We start from the raw sequence: 8,017 nt of genomic DNA, 5'->3' as shown, positions 1-8,017 counted from the left end.
TTTATTATTATTATTATATTTATTTTTATAATTTATTATATTTGTATTATATTTTTATTATATTTTATTACATTTTATTATTTTCCTGCATTTTGACCCCATGCCACATTCCAGGCACGGGTCAAGTGCAGCACTTCATCTTCACTCGGGGAGGAGCCTGAGCTGCTGTCTTTGATCTGTGATGAGTCTGATAATGTTTCCATCTGAGAGCACCAAAGCAAGTCAATAAATAGCAAAGCACAAAATTCCACCTCTGAGAAGGATAGGAAACCTCCAAGTGCCTGTTGTGTGGGATTTTTTCCCTTAAGAAGCAGCATTAAATGTGATTTCTGCTCCAAAACTCTCTATCCAAATACCAATACCAAAATACTCTATCCAAATGTCTTTTAAGCATCATTATCCTATATCAAAGGGGATCCAAATAAGCACCATTAGCTGAGAAATCCTCATTTCCAAATATCTCCTTGAGCTTTCTGCTGTAGTTTCAAACTTTGGAGTCAGGGTCTGCAGAGATTCCTTCACTCTGGAGTTTGATGTGCAGACCCTGACTCCAGAGTGAAAAGGGAAATCAGGAATAAGAGGCTGTCTCCAGACTGAATTCCTGAATTTCCTGAATTTACAAACCACAGGTAAATCTGTTCAATCCCTGAAGGAGAGGGATGGTTTTCCTTGGGCAGCCTCAGGAGCTGACCGTGAACAAACCGTGGTTTCCAGAGCCTCTGCTTGGTCCAGCTCCAGCAACAGCAGAAAAGGTGTTTGGAGCAGCTCTTAAACCTTTAGGTCTCTTAGAGGAGGAAGCCACCTTGTCTGTATTTTGAATTTGTGATAGTGGAGAGCCATAGGGATTGATCCATGGAATTCATGGATAATTGGCTCAGTATCTCCAAAAAGCAAGGCAGACCAATAAGACAAGAAATTGCCTCAAGAATACAACCCCAGACAGAAGAAGGAGGACTCACTCCTACTTGGTAAAAGCTTGTTGTAATTTAATTGCTTTTAAAAGCTAGACTTATTCTTTGTGAAACTGAGAACCCAAGAGAAGAAGAAGAAAGAAAAGAAATCTGGGGCAGCTACAGCACCTCTTTCACCCTTGTGGAAGCACCCAAACCTCCAGAAATCCAGAAACCCAAAATATAATATAATATAATCCAGAAAGTGTCTGGGCAGGCAAATAAAACCTCCCATCAGCACATTTGCACAAAATAGTGCAAAATGGAACAGCAGCAATTTCCTGTTGCACAATTCCTTTCTCAGAACTGGTTGTTCCCTCCCTTTCCTCCTGCAGTTCTGCACCTCGTGCAGGGGAAGTCTGGACATTATTACTCGGAGTGTTTCCCTCAGGACCCAGCCTTACAAACATTCTCTGGTCCCATGTAAACAGGAGAATGTGTTGGGCTGTTTGTTTATGCCACACTCGAATTCACCCTGTGACAGAAACCAGTTCCAAGGGATTTTTTCTCCTTTCCCCCACTCTCCTTGTCTGGAAATCCACCATCACCTGCAGGTTTTGCTGCTCAGTGAGAGCAGAAATAGCAGAATATTGGCCAGTGGATGATTGGATTTGCTGAGCTCGTGGTGGTGGAAGGAAGGAAAAGGGCTCTCAATGTGTGCAGCTGCTGCCACAGCAGATGAACCTCTGGATAAAGGTGGGAATCTGCTCTCCTTTATCTCCAGAGTGGCCTGAACCTCGTGGCTGATCAGGATTGTGTGTTTGCATCTCCCACTGGTGCTTTTTCCCCCTCTAATTTCCTTCTGCAGGATTGCTCTGACAGGGAGGGTGGAGGTTGAGTGGAAAAGGCAGAATTATGAGGCTCTTCTGAGTCAGCAAAGGCACCTCAGCAGTAAAAATAACGCTGAGAAGCAACAATTTGCTTACAAGGGCATTCCCACCTTCCTCCTGTGCTGACTCGAGAAACCGTGAGAATTCGGAGGGAGGGAAAGCCATGCAAATAATAAATACCCAGCAGTAGTAATGTATTCATCTCTGGGGAATATGGGCAATGCCTGGCCCTAAAACTGGGATTCACAAGGGAATGGAGAGGAAGAAAACACCTACAGGTCTGAAGAAGCTGAGAAATAAACCCCGAGTTACTCAGTGACACCAAAGCAATTTGGACCTGGAGCTCTCACGGATTTCAGCATCGTTCTAGGTGCAAGTTAAACTCCTCTCACATCTTTTCTCCAGCTGGAATTCAGATAATATGGATGAATAATTCACTTAGGGTTTTGTTGTTGTACGAGGAGTAATGAAGCACTTTTCTGTCCTAATAATGAAAGTACTAAAAGATGTTAGCCAACAATAAAATCGTTCTGTTGCGCCCTAGGAAGGCAGGAAGATTTAATTTATCTGCACCTAGATCTCTGTGCTGCTCTGTTCCCAATTAAAAATGTATTTTGGGAGAAAAATGTGGGGATTATTTTCCCACCACCAGATTATTTCTGATTTTAACCATGCTGTACAATCGTTCTGTTTCTTAGTAGTAGATTTCTTTTTATTTCTCAAAAGGAAAGTAATGGACAGCTTAAAAACACAGTGAAGCAATGTTTATCCCAAGGGCATCATATTAACATTTCTTGGAGCACTGAGTGGTTGCAGTTCTCTGATAAACAGCCTTAGTTTTTCCCTTGGCAGCTAAAAAAAGGGCAATAAAACTCTCTGTGGGCAATTGGCTGATAGGACCCAGAGCTCTTGTGTTTGCCAGTGGAAGCAGCAGACAACTCTTGGGGGAAAGAGAGAGGTGATTTGTTAAAAAGGAGTCAATATTGCTGTTGCAGAAGCAGGAGGGCAATATTGTGGGCTGAGAGGAAAGGTGGGAATTCCTCAGCAGCCCGGAGAGAGAGGCTGGAAAAGGCTGATCCAGGCCCTGAGTTCATCCTGAGTTTGAAAGCATGAACATTCTCCTAGCTTCATCCCTGGAGCTGGGTAAAACCAGGTTGTTCCCAGGCAGGGATTATTTCAGTCTGGAACCTGGAGCAGGACGAGTTTGGGGCATGGAGACAAAGCCAGGTCTGCTCCTCAGCGGGGTCAGGCTGGAGCCTCTCCCTGCCCCACTGGGCAGACCTGGGTGGGATCTGGGTTCAAACATCTCCCCCTTTCCTTGGATCTCAGGACACCACGCTCAGGAGTTGCTCTGCAAAATGCCTGACATTTCTAGAATTTAAATTTAATTTTCCTGAATCCACAAAGGATGAGGGAACGAACTGCCCCAGCTCCAAATCTCCCTCTGGAAATGCTGCTTGGTGGATTTATTCCCCCACCAGCAGATCAGCTCTTCCTTCCTCCCAAACACTTGGAGTAGAAAGTAAAACTATCCAAAACTAACTTTTGTGCCTGCTGTACATGGACCTGTCCAGTTTCCAACAGCAAAGGCACAAGACTGCTCCATGATATTTTAATCTGGGCACGCTGTGGAGCAGCCAGTGGCTCTTAATTCTGTTTGTCCATGTGCCCTTTCCAGCATGTGCTTCTGTAAACATATTCAGAGCTCATAAAACGTTAATTAGGAATAAAATAAAATAAATAAGGCAATAATCTGAGCCTTCCAGTCCCTTTTGGCCCAGAGGACGTGCTTGCTGTTAACTATTTCCAGGCCGTTCACAAACAAGCAAAAAATTTACCAGAACAAGAGTTCTTATTCAAGGACTTTTTTTTTTTTTTTTACGATGCAATGAAAAAAAAGGAACACAGCCCAGTAAATCATATAATTAACACAAGCTTGGTGCTCGGCGTGTGAAATTAACCCAGGGAATAAACAAGTGGCTGGGTTAATCCCAGCACAGCTCCTGCCGCGCTCCCAGCAGCGCTGGAACAAGGCCTCTCCCGGCCTGGGCCAGGGTGCTGTCCACTCTTCCCTCCCCAGAGGGATGGATGCAGCTGAGCTGCAAATCCTGGAAGATTTTTGGGTGCTGTGTGGATGTTTTGGTGGGATCATGGCGTGGGGTTGTGGGGAGGGGTGAGGAGAATGGGGAATTTGTGGGTGAGCGCTGTGCGAGATCCTGCGTGAGGTGACTCCTGTCCTGAGGGGTTTGTGGCAGGAATAGACCCAAAGGAGTGAGGGGAAGGCAAAAGAGAATGAGGGAAGGATCATGGAATAGAATCAGAGAATTGTGGAGTGCTTTGGGTTGGAAGGGACCATGGGCAGGGACGCCTTCCACGGTCCCAGGCTGCTCATGTCAGTAATTTGCAGCTAGCCAAGCTAGAATATTTGTGAATCAGAATCCAGGTTTCTGCCTCAATGTGACTGAAAATTTATTGAGTTTGTGGCTTGTTTTTCAACCTGTTTGTACTGCAAGGGAAGGCTCCCCTTGTACTGCCAATTTTTGGTGTAGGACTTGGTTTTTCTTTTAAATCTGATTGTAGAACACAATGGTGTCCTTGCGGGCTCTTGACCCATTTTTTGAGCTTTATTGAATGAATTTATATGAATTTATATTCATAAATGAATTTCTGAATTCTGGATTCTGAAGGCTGAACCCGTTCCTGGTTTCTCAGAACTCACCCAGATGAAAATTTCAGTGCTCACTGAAAAGATCTGAAAGACCCCAACCAGCCAGGCTCCTACACTTCAAATCATCTCAATTAGACCAATATTGGAGCTGAAATGAGTAGAAATTTTCCAGGGAAAACTGCTCTGAAGGATCCCTGTGGAGTTCTGTGGGACTGGAGCCTCAGTGCCTGCTGCCAGCCTCAAGTAATGATGTAAAAGTGCCTGCCCAACATAAAGATGTATCAAATGCTTGGACAGGCCTGGCTGGTGATGGCTCAGCTGAAGTTTAGTGGTTTACTCTTTAAATAAACCCTGTTAGTCAGGCAAAAAGAGTAAAAGTTGGTCTGTAATTTACCCCACATTAATTGGATTCTAAACAAAGACTTCTGCCTCAAACCCAGGTTCCTGATGGGCACCTATCATTAATCTCAGAAAAAGGCAAAACCAAGGAGTCTGAATTGCCTATTTTTTATTTTTTATTTTCCCCCTGAGAATCACTCTCCATCTTCTGCAAGGGTGCAGAAGCAAGCTCTGAGCTACAGAGGCTTGGGTCAAACCACAGCAGCAGAAGCAGAGAAGTGAAGGAACAGCACAGGGGAAAGTTTATTTTCTCATTACTCACCCCTGGTCTTTCTGTGTGGACAAACTGCAGCACCAGCAAGTATTCACCAAAAGGCTTCTGAAGGATGACCAAATGTCTGTGATGAAATGTTTAATACAAAGTGGCTGTTAGAAAGAAGGAAGAAAGGGAAGAGAAACCACACATATACGCACATAAAATCCATCTCCTGAGTGAGTCAAGAAATTTAAGAAGCCAGCTATCTCAATGTAGATATTTGTTTATTATCTGGCTCAGTTTCTAATGTGAGGGATAAAAACAAAAGGTCTTAACAAAGCCCAAAGGGGAAAAGCTGAGATCTGGACTGTATGAGTGCTACCATGTACAATAAGATCATTAAAACTCTTTGCAACCGGATTCCCTCCCATTTTCACTGCAAAATTTCTCAGAGGGAGAAAACAAACCCACCACAGGAGCAGCCATTCTGAAAAGAGCTTTCTCCCTTGCTGTGGAGCTCAGTGTCCTCCTCAGCATATCCACCACCTTCCTCTGCATCCTGTTTCTTTGTTCCTTTTCCTCCTGAGCAGCCTGCTAACAGCTTATCTTCAACAGCCTTCTAAAAACAGAGCTCAGGGGATGGCACAGACCCGAGGCAGCAGTCAGCACTTCATCCTCCACGGCCTCTTCAGACCAGACCAGCTCAAGGAGAACCCTGGTGGGGCCAGAAGCTTGGGTGTGCTCTGGGAAGGGTATCAGGTGCCACAGGAAAACGGGAAGAGCTTTGGAGAACGGGGAGGTGTCTGCAGAATGAGAAGTGGTCCCCACTCAGAGGCTCAGCAGCACCCACTTGGGCAGCAGGTGAGTGCCAGACGTCAGGGACCACGAGGTGGCTTCGCTTTTCCTGAATTTATATCGGGGAAGGCTGACTGGAAGGACTGACTGCAGGCAGGAGGAATTCAGAGGGGGTTAGTGAAAGCTGCTTTTGTCAAGTCTGGCTCAGGCAGGGTGTCAAAACTGAGGTTATTCCACTCCTAAACTCCACAGACAGCTTTTTTCCTGGTGCATCCCAACCCTCCTGCTCAGCCCTTTTGGAGTTCCAGCCTGCTGCTCCCACACAGCTCTGCCTGCCCTGGGAAAAGCCAGGATTAGGGATCACAGCTCGTGTCAAAATGGGCTGGGATACTGGGATCCTGTGAGAACAAACAGGGCTTAAAAGAAAAAACCCAAACAGAGGAAAAGATCAGCAAGAAATTCCACTATGTGATGTAAATTCAGGCAGATCTGAGCACAGTTTTCCAGCTCTTGGGATGCTTGTGGGTTTGTAAAACTCCAGCTCCTGGAGCCCTGTGATTATTTAAGAATTACAGCTGGCATTAAAAAATAACAACAATTAAAAAAAAAAAATTCAAAGGGGTTTGAAGACGAGTTGTAATGCCTGAATAATAAATATTCAGGATTCAGAGAGCAGCAAAAATAATCCATATTGAAAATTTTGGAACTCCCTTGATTTCCATTCTGGGGACTTGTGCCATTGTTTTTGGTCTCATGGCACAAGTATCCCATGTATATTTTTGCTTGTATAACTCCCTTTCTCCTCCCTAAATTCTCAGGCAAAGCCATTATTCCTGACACAGAAAAGGAATACGGTTGATTGAGATGTATAATTCCCAACTTGTTTCTATAAAGGGGGCAAGGCATGATATTGTACCTTTTAGAAGTACAGCCTGCACTTATTTATAAATTAGAACTAATTACAGGTAACCTGTCTTTGGCAGGAGTAAAAAGAAAAACCCAATTTTCCAACCTTGGCAGATGTTGCAGTGTCTTCCCATTATGATCTCAGTTGGCTTTATCAAGTGATACCACATTATAATTAGCTGAGGTAAATGCTACAATTCAAAGGAGGATGCCCAAGAGCAGGAGCTGGAGCTGCAGAAGCCTCAAGCAAAGAAGCTAATAAATGATCCTATTTCAATTAAGCAATTATGTGTGAAAGAGCTGAGAGAGCTGGACTGGAGACAGCATTGCTTAATGGGTCGTTCAACACTCAGGGCTCTTAAGCAAGATGTAGCCTAGGAAAAATGAAAGTGGTTTTTTTGCTAGGAAAAGAATTTTCACTGTTTTTGAAATGTGTTTTGAGCCCCCTTTTTCATAAACCACCATAACTGTGTCTGGATCAATCATGAGAAAAGAAAATTTATTCTTACATTTTTACCAAAAAAAGAGTTTTCTTATATTTATTTTTTTGGGAAATGAGGTCTACATATGAGAACAAACATCCATATCACATGTGTTTTAATTGCCTCCTGGCTGAAGAATATTCACCCTGCCTGACAAAACAGAGACATTTCTGAAGCTACCATGAAATCCCAAAATATGAAATCTTTACTCATTCCACAGCACGCTTCTGGCCTTTATAGGAACGACTTCTAAGCTTCAGGATTTTAAATGCCTCACACAAGATTACTGTTGTCATAAAACAAAGCCAAACAGGCTCTTGGAGAGCACTGAAGGGGCTAGAATAAACTCGTTTCTCCCATAAAATTCCTGTACAAGTCCCATGTCCACCTGAGTAATTGGAACTTGTGCATCCAGGCATAGGCTGGGAAAGCATCAAGAGGAGTGGACACTCATTTCTGGCTTTTCACCACGTCTGTCTTGATGCCTTGCACTGAAAATATGAGAAATAGCTGAGCTGCCTCTGAAAATTTCAGATATTTCACTCCCCATGTGGCTGTGATGCCTCCCTGCTGACACCCCCAGAAAGGGATCTCAGTCCTTGAGATCCTCAGAACTATTGCTGGTGTCACTCCAATGATTATGGAAATATTAATTAGGATGGTTGTAGAAATGGTAATTAAAAAGAATGATGTGTACAGGGCATGGTCTTCAAGGGGGAGATTCTCTTAGTGGCTACAGGCTTTTAAAGGAGATCTTTTGTTATTTTTGTGTTGTTATTCTCATTGGCTGG

Source organism: Parus major, chromosome 13 (assembly GCF_001522545.3).
Source record: "Parus major isolate Abel chromosome 13, Parus_major1.1, whole genome shotgun sequence".
Lineage (NCBI taxonomy): Eukaryota > Metazoa > Chordata > Aves > Passeriformes > Paridae > Parus > Parus major.
This window is presented reverse-complemented; position numbering follows the sequence as displayed.